The sequence below is a fragment of the Macrotis lagotis genome, chromosome 8 (genome assembly GCF_037893015.1).
Source record: "Macrotis lagotis isolate mMagLag1 chromosome 8, bilby.v1.9.chrom.fasta, whole genome shotgun sequence".
Lineage (NCBI taxonomy): Eukaryota > Metazoa > Chordata > Mammalia > Peramelemorphia > Peramelidae > Macrotis > Macrotis lagotis.
The window spans coordinates 30,837,317-30,851,827 of NC_133665.1; positions in this window are offsets into that span (position 1 = coordinate 30,837,317).

Below are 14,511 nucleotides of genomic sequence, written 5' to 3' on the forward strand. Positions count from 1 at the left end.
AATCATGAACATGGAGACCAGAAAAATTTGGAAAGATTTATATGAACTGATACTGAGTGAAGTAAGCAGAATCAGAACATTGTACACATTGTGATGATACTAAACTCTTCTTAGCAATAATCAAGGACAATTCTAAGACTTGTGACAGAAAATAGCCACCTCTAAAGAAATAACTATGGAGTCTGTAGACCAAAGCATATTTTCAGTTTTTAAAAGGTGCTTTGTTTTCCATCTCGTGGGGTTTTCCCCCCTTTTGTTCTAATTCTTTTTTCACAATATGAGTAACAGAGAAATATGATGAACTTCTATAACCTATACCAGATAACTTGATGACAAGGGGAGGGAAGAATGACTATCAAAAATTAAAAAATAAAGAATTTTTAAAAATAGAATTATTCTTTAGGGTTGTAAGTTATCTGTAAATTTTGGTTAACACTTTACTTGTCCCTTATTCATTTTCATCTTCTTGTGGGCAGTCATTTTTTTTTCCTTCAATTGACTCATCATAGTACTTTAAGTCTCCCACTTCATTCGTTTACTTATTTTTCTACTGTTAATGTAAATGAAGCACAAAATTAGAGTTCTTTATTGTATGTATTGAGGTTGGATGAATACATTTCTACAGTCTTGGCTGTAATCATTCCACATGGTACAAATCTATTCATACACCAGAATTTACTTAGCTGTCCTCTCCCTTCAAGAAATAAGGACTTGGTTCCAGGGTTTGAGGTTTTTCTTTTTGCTATAGTTTTTTTTCCTCCCTCTGATTCTTTTGGGGGTCTAGCCCTATTGGTGAAACCACTGGGACAAAGAATCTGCAATTAGTAACGTTGGTGCCAAATTGTTTTGCCTGGACCAATGCACTGGCATCCCTGTTTTTTCCTGCAGTTTCTAGAACATTTGTCATCTTTGCCAGTCTGGTGAGAAGGGAAGAGAAATTGTTTTAATTTGCATTGTTTAACATGACTGGCTGATATCCGAGAACTGCTTATTCATGCACCTTGACTATTGGAAAAATGACTTTTATAAATTTGGACCAGCTCCTTATGGATCCTGGGCAAAAACTTCAAAGAAACTTGGTGCACAGATTTTGTTGCCCTACAGTCAATGCTTTCCCTTCATGGGTTTCAGTTAAATACTTGTCTTTTTTATCTTCCATGATCCTCTACTCCTTGTTCCCCCCCCACACACACCATGATCTCTTCCCCTACCCAGAAAAAACTGCCCACAAAGGCTATTTTGTATTTTTTTTCATATTTCTTATCCTGTCAGCTGAAGACCCTATGCCTCTTTAACATTCACCATAAAATTCTCCTTCCAGTATTTCTGTCAAAACCTTTTGATGATATCCCCTACCTGCTTCTCCTTTTCTCCTGTGTTGATAAGTGACTTCCTTGCTAAGGTCAACTCTTTATTGCTCCCATCCTAACTTTCTCCAATGTATTCTCCCCCCTCCCAAATCTTTCCTCCCTTTCCAACCTAACTTCTTCAGTCTTCTCATCCTTAAAACAAACACCACACCCTTCACTTCACAGAACTTCAAACTATGGTTCTAAATCTCTCCTTCCATGCTAGGACCAAACTCCCAAGTTAAAGTTGTCTACACTTTGTTCTGCTTCCTCTGCAATTTCACCTTTTAATCCAGTTGTCAACTCAAGTGAAATTGCTTTTAGCAATCTCTTGCTTGACAAATTTGATGGCCTTTTTTAAAATTCTTTTTCTTGACATCATTGCACTTGGCACTATTAACTATTTTCTCCTGAGTTTTCATAAGACCCTTTTCTAGTTCTACCTTCATGGCTTCTTTGCCTTCTTATCTATAACATACTCATTGTATTATTCCAAAGCTAATTGGGACCCCACTTCTGTGTAATCTTACTTGATGGACTAATTGAAACTCATGGGAACTAATGAAGCTATGTAGCTGACTCATATCCAACGCCAGTGTTTTTCTGGAGCTCTGGTCTCACATCTGTCCCTTGGATATCTCAAATACGTGTCCAAAATAAAACTTTTCTTCCAAAGCAACCTTGCTCTGAACATCTTTCTAGTTTTTTTTTTTGTGAGGCATTGAGGTTAAGTGACTTGCCCAGGGTCACAAGTCTGATTTGAACCCAGGTTTCTCTGGAGACCAGTACTCTATCCACTGCACCACCTAGTTGCCCCCTTTCTAGGCTCTTGATGCTTCACTCTTACCTTATGATCATTTTCCAAATCTTGAGTTCCACTTTGACAATGTTTTAGACACTTTTTCCCCTTTTACACCTCTGCCACTTCCTTATTATTTATCATCAACTCATACCTAAGCTATTGCAAAGACCTCTCTACAAGTCTTTCCTTTAATCTTTCAAAAATTGGCAATGATGTTCCTAAATTCTCAAGTATGTAGATTCCCTACTCATCAAGCAAAAGATCCCTATTTATTTTAACCTAAAACAAGCTTTTAGAGCCTCACAAACATTCAGCCACTCACTTAGCCACCAACATACCTACTCATTGTGGTACCTTTGCACAGAGCATCTCCATATGCTCATAATTCATTACTTCTTCAGACTCAGCTCAAGCATTTTCACAAATGTTTTCCTTGATTCCTAGCTACTACTCAAAATTACAGGTACCTTCTCTTTCTACTTCCTTGTTATGTGCTTACATGGGCACCTGTTTCCCCTAGTAGGATGCAAGCTCCTTGAAGAGCCAGCTTGTTCCTTAAGAATTTCTAGATCCATATCATCTAGCACTCTTCCAGGTGTTGTGACTAGCTATTCCAAGATAACATAGTACCTACCACTTAAAGACCAGCACCCAAATGATAACACAAGAATGCATGAGTTTATTTTTTTCACATCATAAAAAAGCCAAATTTTAGAATCATCCTGGTCTCAAGTGAAGGATTGCTCCCATAACCTTTTATTGAAGTAAAGGTCTGAGTATCAACTCCCATTGTTCTAGATTTTTCTTGCCTTATTCAGGTCTCTAGTAGGCCATTCATGTCAACTAAAAAGATGATGTACCCTGGATAACAGCTCAACAGTAGTACTCACATAATGAAGTCTCCAAGATGGTGCCATTCAATTTCTCTGTTATACAGTTTTTTTCTACACTGCAATCATTAGCCTCGAGTCATTTGTAATACAGTATGATCACTAGGTTACAAAAGAATTCTCCTTTATCACTTTTGAAAGATGGTTAAAGACATAATCCACATATAAATTGTTGTACTTTTCCCTTGTGAGGGACAAAGGTCATACCCAGCCCTGTTGGTATGAAAAGACATATTGAAATTCTTATTGGACCTCATTCCAATGACAAAAAGTAGCTTGCCAACTTGAAGTCACTTATTTGTTCAGATTCACATACCAAAATTCATCATAGTATTTAGTAGCCCTAATGTAGTCTACAGAACTGTTTAAGGCAGCTTTTAACAATTTGTCCTGGGATGTAGGTATTCCTAGTTCACAACAAAATTGGAGTGACCTCATGCTTTTGGATTCTTGTGGTTTTTAAAGGAATAGTGTGGCAGGAGAAAGGGTTTCAAGATTATGCACATACACACATAGTAATTCAATTGTCTTTGCTCCACTATTAGAGGGAGATGATCCTTGACTGAGCACATTGAATAACCATTAGTTCTACTGAAGTGGTAAAAGAAGATATGCTGGGTGAATACAGTAGAATTAGTCTTTTCCTTTGTTAATTCATCAGGTGGTTGTCTTAAGATTCTTGATGTCTTATGTTTCTGGTAGTGGTGAATCTTTTTTATTTCTGCTTTCTCTTCTTGTTCTAACACTTCAGAACAAATTTTCTTTATTTCAAATCTTTTTTTTTTTGATCTAAGATTTCAGGTAGGCCATTTATTCTTTTTTTCTCTTTTTGATCTTTTTTTCAAATCTGTAAGGTGATTTACCTTCTCTTCTATTCCCCATCCCCCAATTCTTTATGCTTTAATATTTCTTTGTCTTATAACCTGTTTTTCTCCTTGCTCCATTTTAATTTCTGAAGTGGCATTTTCTTCCTTAAAATTCTGGATCTCTTTTCCCAGTTTGCTTATTTTCTTCTCATAATTTTGTTTCTTGGATTGTTATTTTAAATTCAAAATTTTGAGTCCCTTCATGAATTTTTCAAACAGGTAACCATTTAATATTACTCTTTGGGGTAGGAGAGACTTTTTTTGCTTCAGCATCTTATTGAGGATGAAATCTGGTCTTTTCTAAGCCCATAGTCTCAGGATATAGACTCTTCATCTACTCATTTAGAAAGAAAAAAAAATTAAGCAACTTAGTGTTAAAGTTACCACTAGCCCTGTGGGCATGGGGAAGGTGCTTAGGCTCAATTAATGCATTCCTTTCTCCCTCCAAGCCATAGTTGGGACCATTCAGCATGCTGTTGAAAATGAACTTGCTCCCCAAGAACCCTCCAGTAGCTATAATCTTCAGTTTTCCCCTCTGACCTGAAACTCAGATAAAAAAAAAAAAAACTTAACAGATGGTACTGTCTTTTCTTCCACTCAGATGCCTGACTCCCACCTATGGCCAAGTTGAAGGCTGCCTCCTAACCTGAGTGCTCCTAGGATTTGCCTATTTCTGTTTCAGGGAACTAGCCACCTAGAGTTGATTGTACTGCATTAGCCAACAGACTCTCAGTCCTAAATCTTTCTTTAGATTTTCTCAGGCTGATCCAGAAGAACACATTTATGTCCCTACCTTTGTGCTGTATTACTTTCACCCCAAGATGTTTGTTGTTGGACTTACTGGTGGAGGACTGGAATTTTCTGACCTATTCCTCCATCTTTCTAGAATCCCCTAGAAATTAAATTTCTTGCAACAATCCCATCTATTAAAATGTTGATAAAAAATAATTTAAGTACAAGTTTCTTGTGGGACTACCTTCTGTTGGCATGTATTAGCATTTTGTCTCTGATTTAGGCTTAGAGAATTTTGCCAGGAAATAATATATAGAATATTATACTTGCCTGGGATCCCACACTATATATGATATGATCTGTCCTTGTCTACTTGCTCATGGGACTCTTCTATCCATCATTCTATACTGCCCTTCAATGGGCAATTAATGATACATGTCCTTTGGTTCTGTGCAATTTTCTTAATTATAGTAGGTTTTTTTTTTTAAAGATTTTTGTAAGGCAAATGGGGTTAAGTGGCTTGCCCAAGGCCACACAGCTAGGTAATTAAGTGTCTGAGGCTGGTACTCCTGACTCCAGGGCCGGTGTTCTATCCACTATGCCACCTAGCCACCCCCCCATATAGTAGGTTGTTAAGCAAGGTAGTAAAAAGATTGCCACATTGTATCTGTTAAAGATCAATGTTGACATACACATCTAGAAGAAATAAGATAACCACACTGACATTCAATATAATTTAAATCCAAAGCTGATATTCAAATTGTAATGATATTGAAGGATGGCTTTTAGGATTTCCTTAGAGGAAAAAAAAAAGTTAGAATTTGTTATACTAGGATATATAATTTAACTTTTCATGTCATACATACCAAATTTGTCACAATGAAGATAGTCATGGTTTATATAGCACAATCTGTTAATGGAGAATAAAGTAGAAAAAAAATTTAAAACCTGAAAAGATTCTTCCATCCTAAATAAGGCTTTATACTCTAACTTCAGTGCATTGGTGAGTACGTAAAGATGACTTATTGAAAAACATGCACAATTTCAAGTAAACACCCATCATGAAAATTTTCACAAGCATTGAGACTTTAAAAAGTATGTATTATGGTAAAAATAGAATAGTACCATGAAAAATGAAATTGACCATCTTATGACTTCTACTGATTTTTCAAAATGATTCCTATGCCCTTATCAGATCATTTGCTATGAAGACCAAGATTAACACTTAGAAAATGACATTCAATAGATCAAAGAGTAAAAATTTAAACCAGCTATTTACCTTGAAAAATGAAATAGATGAAAAATATAGTAATCTAAAGATAAATGAGAAATATAAGTTTTGTATTGATGATGGTCAGTCTTCCAAGTGATCTTGTCTCAGTTTTTGGTCAGGGATACCCAAGTTCTATTGGTTTCTTCAAAATATTCCTAAGATAATCAGGATCTGATACGTTTGTTATATTTTTTAATGGAAGTTTCATTTTTTTAATGGATTCAATAGCTTCTAAGGTCCTGTCTGGCTCCAAGTCTTTGATCTTATGGCATTGTTTATGGTAGAGGAGTTACCTATACTGATGAAATCATGGTTTCAAAGTATTCATCATATAGTGCCCTTTATAGTCCTAAATTTTATTTATTCCCTTCCTATTTCAAGTAATTCAGCACATCAGACCCTGGAAAACTTAAACCAGTACTAGTTCCTGCTGAGAATTATTGGTCAACATTATAAAGCCTTTAATTTTAATTCTCACACTACCATGTGCTGCCATATGGACCCAGATGACTCTGGAAGAAAAAGTGAGGCTGGTGACTTTGCATAGCACCCCCTCACTTAAATTCATTATGACAGCACCCCTATCCAGAAGGTGATGCCAAGGTACCAAGAATAGATATGCTAGTGTTTTCCAATAACATAAAACTAGTTTTCAGTAATGTGAAAAAATCCATTGCAATGAACCAGTCTGTGTAGAAACTGAAGTGGTGAAGACTATAAATGCCTAAAGAATGAGTCCAGTGGACCTGTCTAGGGATACATCTTAAGGAAAAAAAAGATCACAAGCACAATCCTAGTGTCTGAGTGACCTGTATGACTAATATCATCAAGATCCAATATGTAATCATATTTGCTTTTTTCTAAAACTATTTTCTGATTGTTAAGGGCAAATACACTGGTGGGGGTTTCTTAGGAGAAGCCACTCAGTACTACCATTAAAACCTGAGGTAGCAGCTGACCCTCTGGGAGCTTAAGTCCAGATAGAGTGCTATAGGTATAGAAGTAGCAAAGTAATAGGTTATTGCATATACAAACATAGCTATATGACCAAGTCTATACTTCAAGGTCCCTGGTCTTGTCTTTAAAGCCATCATAAATTTCAATATACTTCAGTCTTGTATATGACTAAGATCTGAGGTCAGATAATATCTCTAGATAGTAGTGTTCTAAAACCTGTACTTATTTCAGTTATTCAGCATTCATACCTTCAGTTGGACCTTACAGGAAGACTTCATCCCATCAGAAAACTGGTACATTTATTGATCAACTTCTCTGGGTAACCATATGTCACTATGATTTTCCATAGGCCCTCACAAGTAACAATGAAGCAGAGCTGGGCGTCCAATTCCATGCTTTTGGGCATGTTTTCTACTATGTTGTCAGATGCCTTTCAATGAGAAAAAAGATGGAAATAAACTCAGCTACTGCACTGAAAAGCTATTTAACTTCAAAATATTATAAACCAAAACCAACGTGGAAGGAGAGTTGGTAAACTACTCTTTGTGAGTGATTGAAGTTAATGCATTCTGAGACTGAAATGCAACAGAGTAAGGCTTGATTCCCTATTGTTCATGCTTATTTGGGCCTGAAAAAAAAACAAAACAAGACTAAGAAAGAGGTCCTTTATCAGAAAGCACCCATTTGTGAAGCCATTGGTCACAATCTGAATGCTGTGGATAAGTTCTTTACCTTTGCAGTATACTTTTCAAGGCTGTCAACTCCATTATTTTGTGGACACACATTGTCAGAGCAAATCAGAATTTGTGAAGCTCTGAAAAAGTGTTGAAGAGAAGTATTAGGCTGCCTACTAAACTGAAGGTCTACAGTGCAGGCTTTTCTGTTGTATACTAGTGAAACCTATGGTGCTATCAGCACCGTAAAACCAGAAATTTGAACTACTTCCACTTGAATTGTCTTAGGAAGATCCTGAAGGTTACTTGGCAGGATAAAGTACCAGACAGAGAGGTCCTCTCTGGAACTGAGCTGCCAAGCATTCAAGCTCTGTTTGCAGAAAGTGCTGGTTACATAACCCAAATACCAAACACACAGTTACCTAAAGGACCATCTTATGGAAAATGTGTACACAGTCCAAGTGCTAACAGCTTTCAGAATAAGTGGTAAAAGGATGTTCTCTATGTCTCCCTGAAGACTTTTGCTATCAATTGAAAGATGATTGGTTTGGGACCATGCATCATGGTGTTCCTACATCAAAGAAAGCATTCTCCATGAGCAAAGTAGAATCACTGAACTGGACAGGAAATTTACGTGGATCCCTCTCCATCCCAAATGTTCTAATAGACTGCTTGGGTCTGAACCCTCTAAATTCTTATTAGACCATCCATAGCAGAACACACTACCCCTAACTCTCAACATAGAGAGATCATTGGTCTTCTGCATACAAAGAATATACACTCATAGGCTAGCCTTGATTTATTTTTTAAATAGAATAGTACCATGAAAAAATGAGACATAGGAGAGACATCTGGAAAAAATGGAGATGTTATAGAAGATGTTAGATTATATAATTTAAGGTCATTTATAGTTTAAAATCCATGATGTTTTTTAAAATCAAAACTATGATTTCACTGACAAGAGATCTTCCTAGTGAGGAAAACTCCCATCTACCAGATCAACAATTACCAAGTTGGTCATAGTTTCAAAGGAGCACTGGGCAATTAAGTTACTTTCTTTAATTTCATAGGTTCTATTAATCAAATGTCACATTAGAACCCAGGTCTCTATTCCATGCCACTGTTTCCCATGATGCATGTATAAGTCATTTCATAGACATGACTATGGTCCTCTCTCCTGGAAAGAGATTCAGAAAGAGTTTTAGTCAATTAACTGGATTATAAACCAAACATTGAGGATTTAATTTGAAGCAGAACAATTATTTGGACAACCTCCTGCTTTTTGGCAGGTTAGGTGTGGAAGGATACTAAGACAAAAAAATAGAACTTACTTATTTTGACTCAAATGAACATATACATTTTCTTGAGGGAAAAATCTCCATCAAGGCATCTTTCTCTAAAGGGAGGGGAGTCAGATTTATAGACAGCTAACAGAGGTGACTGAGAAAGTCAAAGACATAACCAATGAAAGTCAAAGAAAAACCTTTTAATCTCCATTTTAATTTAATCATAATGTATTAATATATATTACAAAAAGTTTTTAAATAAATATATTATATTAATATATAAATAATCATAATATAGTTAAAGGCACCCAAATTATATGTATCAGAGCATGGATAGATTTATAAGAACTTGTAGCTGAACTTGATCCTCCTGAACAAACAGCACAAGTTACAACAGGAGCCATTTGGGTAGGTTTGTAATATTGCCAGAGCTAGCATAGAAATCATGTATATCATGTCATGGATAAAGATAAAAGGGATCTCAGAATTTGTCACATCAACACATGACTTTGCTTCTTTTAAAAGACAGTCTCAGAGAATAATTAGTATTAAGAGCTACAGAGATAAAGGTGGACATTGAGAAGAGCCCCTTGAATTTAGCAAAAAGAAAGTTAATAACTAGAGCCCATGCCCCCTCCCTCCCCACATCCTTCCTTGAATGTCCTGACTTCATTACAACATTTGCTATATGCCTCCTCCTGTGTAATTTATTCTTTTTGGGTTTGTCACACTATTCTGTTGGTTCTTCTTTTATTTGACTTTTTCTTCTGTCTCTTTTGCTGAAACATATATATCCTGCCCCCAATTGTGGGTAAATCCTAAGGCTTTCCTGCACCTTCTCCCTGTTCTGTCTTGCTGAGAGCTTTTATAGGGTCAGCTAAGATATAGGTTAATAGCTCCCAGATCCGGTCTGTCTCAAGTCCCCAGTTATCAACTGTGTATTAGATCTCCAATATGATCTATGACTATCTTAAGTTTAACAGGACTAAAAGTATTTCTTCTCCTCCCTCAAACCTGCCTTTCAATTCTCCCATTTCTGTTGAGGGCACTACCATCTTCATCAGCTAGGTTCATACTTCTTTACTCTTTTACTCTTATCTAGTGAGCTGCCAACTTTTATTCTAAAAAGGTCACAAGTGTCTCTTGCCATTCAACTTATACAGCAGTGCAGACCTCTATCTCTTTTCCAGCATGTGCCAACAGCCACTCTCCAATTTGTTTCCCTAACTCTTTTGTTCTTAATCTTCACCATCATACCTGCAAGCCTCAATCAATCATTGTCTGATCAAAAAGTTCCAGGGGTTCCCAATTGCCTCTTGGATTGGACTGGTTCTTTTTTAGTATTTGAACTCCTTAATTGTTCTGCTCTTGGTTTGACTTTCCAGGTTTATTGTATCTAGTTCTCCTTCACATATCCTACCTATAAGGAAAACTGGACTACTTGTTCTTTGTATATGATAACGATTCTCCATCTGCACAGGTCATCTAAGCCCATCTTGCTTGAGGTACTCCTTTCTTATGGCTACCTAATACAATCTCTGGTTTCCTTCAGGAAAGATAGGGAAGTATGGAAAAACCCTGGGGAGATAGGTACCATTAGCATTCATATTTGTAAATAAGAAGTGGAGGCAAGGAGAGGTTATATCTTGTCCAACGTCAAATAACTACTAGGCTTGTGAAAATTTGCCTTCAGACCTTCCTGACTCCAAGTTCGTTATTCTATCCATTAAGTGGAAAGTCATAGGGTTAATTTAGACTACAGGCTCTATGGATAGGAATTATGATTGTGGAAAAGAATCTGGGTTTCCAGAAGGCAAGACATGTTACTAGAACAACTTCATGGCCTGGTTTTTGATTGTTAAAGCCAAGTCAGTCACATCAAAGGCCTTGGTGTTGGTACAACTTAAACTATCAAGGGCTTGAAAGAATGATTTCCCACCTAAACCAAGCCTGAATTACTAGGGTCTCTGCGTTATGACTCATAGTTAAATCTATATTTTTAGCATCTCCCAATTACTATTTTTCTCCCAGTTGAAATGCAGTTTCACAGCCTTTTGAAAGTTAATATAACTAAAGAAATTCTGGGCAGGCAGTCAAAAGCTCTTTAGGGAAAAGAGCTAGGAACAAGTGTCTAAACAAATAATTTTTTCTAATCAATTTATTGTCATCCATCCTGCCTTGCTTCTTTTAAACTTCTCAAAGCCTTCTACTATTCTTATTTCATCCTTACAACAACCCCGGGAGAGGGAGGCTATTGTTCTTACCTCCATTTTATTATATATGGGAAATCTGAGGGTAAGAGGGTAAGATGCTAACTTACCCAGGATCATAGAACCAAAGAGAAGTCAGTCAGGATTTGACTCCTTTTCATTTAAACATCAACATTTTATCACCAGATCATCTAGCTGTCAATTACGAAAGTCCAAGCTATTTTAGTTTTAGCAAATTTTGGCTTCCCAATTACAGGTACCTTTTCCAAGATTTAGACTTTGATATTTGGATAGATTTCTTTGGATATTCACATTTTATAGTTGGAGAGATAATTAAGTTTAGCAAAAGTAACTTGATTAAGGCTGGAGCAAGAAGAGAATAGATGAGAAAAGGCTTCAAAGGAAGCAAGAGGTAGCAACTGGGATAATAGTGAAGACAAAGCTTTCAACAGGCCTAGGTGAGGAATGAAAAATTAAATATTTTGTGTTTGCATGAAAAAAAAGGTTTAGTTGGTAAACTACAAAGAAGGTAATGAAGCTACAAACTTATATTCTGGTAGAAAAGTTCCAAAAAGTCAAAGATTAATGAAGAAAGTAGGGGGTCTAGTTCATTGCTTTGAGCATCTTTAATAAGTTTGTGAATTTTAACTTTTCTAGAAAGAGCAGAGGTTCATTATAACACAATATATGTAGAGGCATGTCAAGGGTGGTTATTAAATATCAAGGAATAACAAAAAAGAGGGGGACCAAGAAATTGGGAATTACATAATCCCTAATCAATGATGTTTTGAGGGAAGGGTCCTGCCTTTTGGGGCAGGAATAAAGAGACTTACCTCTTGCTTTGGTATGTGTGGCCATCAGATAGTACACCTGCTTTCCTGCAGAAACTATATATAAACTCTAGGTAGTTTCATTAACCTTGGAATCTTGACTTTGTCCTTTAAGGTATTTCTTGCAGAAGGTACTATGCTCCAGGACTGGGGGGCAGGGGATGAGAACAAAATATGACCTGTTTGGTAGTCTTGGTTGCCTAGAACACCTGAAGGTGAATAACATAAAATGCATATGTTAAGAACTATAAATGCTTGAAAACTATAAAAATGCATAATGAGGAGAAAGGAATATGGTATAGTGCCAATTTATATTTTTATCTTAGAGGTAGCTACTAAAGGTTTTCAATTATCAGCATGAGCATCTAGGTGGCTAAGTGGATAGAGCACTGGCCCTGGAGTGAGGAGGTCCCGAATTCAAATCCTAGCTGCTGTGTTACCTTGGGCCCCCCCATGGCTAACAAAAAAATAAAAAAAAAACCCAACATGGTCTGGCTAGTAGATTAGAAAGATATAATTTGATACCTGTGTGAAGGAAAGGGAGATTCATTAAGGGAAATTATAGTCAAGGAAACAAATAATGAGATCTGCAAGAGTTACAACATTGAATAAGACTGTTGTAATGTTTATCAGACTGGCTATACTCAACTTAGATACTGGTAGTGGGGGGGGGAAGCCAATTTGGGTTTCAAGTTTAAGTTGACTGGAAAGAAGAATTTTGGACATGTTGAAATTGAGGTCTTAATAGGAGACAGATGCTTCAGAAGTTTTTCAGAGATACTAGTGCTCAAGAAAGAATTAGGAAATTATTTACAGCAGGTAAAAATTGAATCATTAGAAGCTGAAGGATAAAGGAAGGAAAAGAACAAAGAAGGCACATCTAGAATTGATTTGGGAAACAAGAATGAAGGGACTCAAAAGTAATAAGATGGGCAAGAGAACTTATAGTTATTGGGATCATTGAAGTCCAAAAGAGAAGTGATTGTCGTTAAAGAGTGGTTAACATTTAAATAACTATATAAAAATCAGAGGCTAAGACTGAAGGATTTGATAATCAAAAAGCTATTAGTGGCCTTATTTCTTCTTTTAAAAGATGCAGTAGAATAATGGGGAGGAAGTCAAGTTTAAGGACCAGAAGAATAAGGGGGCTCAAGAATTTCGGGCTTCTCTTGGCTTCATTTAGCTCATCTAAAGGGAAAGAGATGGGGGGAGGGAGTCAACCTCTATTTCTAGCATTTGAAAATCAATAGCCTATGAAGATGGGGTACCTAGTTTAAAGGGACTTTAAAAGAGAAATAGGATGTATAGGTGAGAGTTTATTTTATTTTTTTAATTTAAGGGGCATTGATATTAAATGACTTGCCCAAAGTCACACAGGTAGGAAATTATTAATTATCTGAGGCTGGATTTTAACTTAATTCCTCCTGATTCCAGAGCCAGTGCTCTGTCCACTGTGCCATCTAGCTGCCCTGACGTTTTGGTTTTTTTTTTTTCTAAGAGCTAGAGAAGGTTGAACACATCTACAGGCAAAGAAGGAACTTTGAATAAAATCAGGGGAACATATTCCAGATGTAGGGACCACTTGTTCAAAGACTCAGGTAAAATGGCAAGAAACAGCAGAATAAGGAATTTCATTACTTATTTTTTTTTTTACACAGCAACACAAGGCCAAAGCTAAAAAAGAAGCCCTTGTTTCACAGAAAATCACATTTTAAAGTCTTTATCTGTGAGAATTTAGAAGCTAAGATTCAGTGGATAGAGCACTGGACCTGAAGTCAAAAAAACAATACATCCTACCTCTAGTATTTAATAACTGTATGACTGCTTGCAAGTCACTTAACCTGTCTACCTCAGTGTGCTTATCTGTAAAATGGAGATATAAGTAGCCTACCTCTTAGGGATGTTATATCAAATGAGATGATATTCCTAAAAGCACTATTATTAGTTAGTTATTATTACTTTGTAGAAGTAATATGTTTGCAATGTAATTAGAAAGCTATTAGATATACTGCAGAAGGATGAAATTATAACTGAAGTTCTTCGATGGGGTAGGTTTTCTTACAAACCTGAGCCTTAAACCTAAAACAAAGGCTCCTTGCTTTTTTTTTCCTCCGTTTGTTTTTAAGTTAATTCTTGAGGAAGCTGATTCTCTCCAGAGGCCCAGAGCATGTTCCCGAAAAGCCACTAGAGGGAGAATTAGGAAGAGAACAGGAAAAATACAAAGCAGGTTGGTGAGTATAGAGCCCTCTCATTCCAGCAAGGCTGCCTCTTACTTTCCCATTGGTTTGGCTTTTCTTGACTGCAAGAAGAGGCTTTATTGACGTCCTTCAACATGTGTGAAGTACAATGCTAAGTCACTAGCCTTGTAACAGACCTTCCTGCAGGCAGCAGAACCCCCCAAAACACAGAGAACTTACAGAAAGCATATTGAGCAGAGTAGGACTGGATTGGTGAACAGCTGGAAGCCAAGAAGCCTAGAGTAAAGCCCAGTGCACTCCTGGCCAGCCCTTATACTCTTTTGCTAATTGGTTTGTCCTGGAGACAAAGAGACTTTCTAGACTAATTGCCAACAGATACACTAAGGAAGAGTAACCCCTGAGTCTGGAAGGGCAACTTGATTTTTCCATTGACCCTGATTGCTT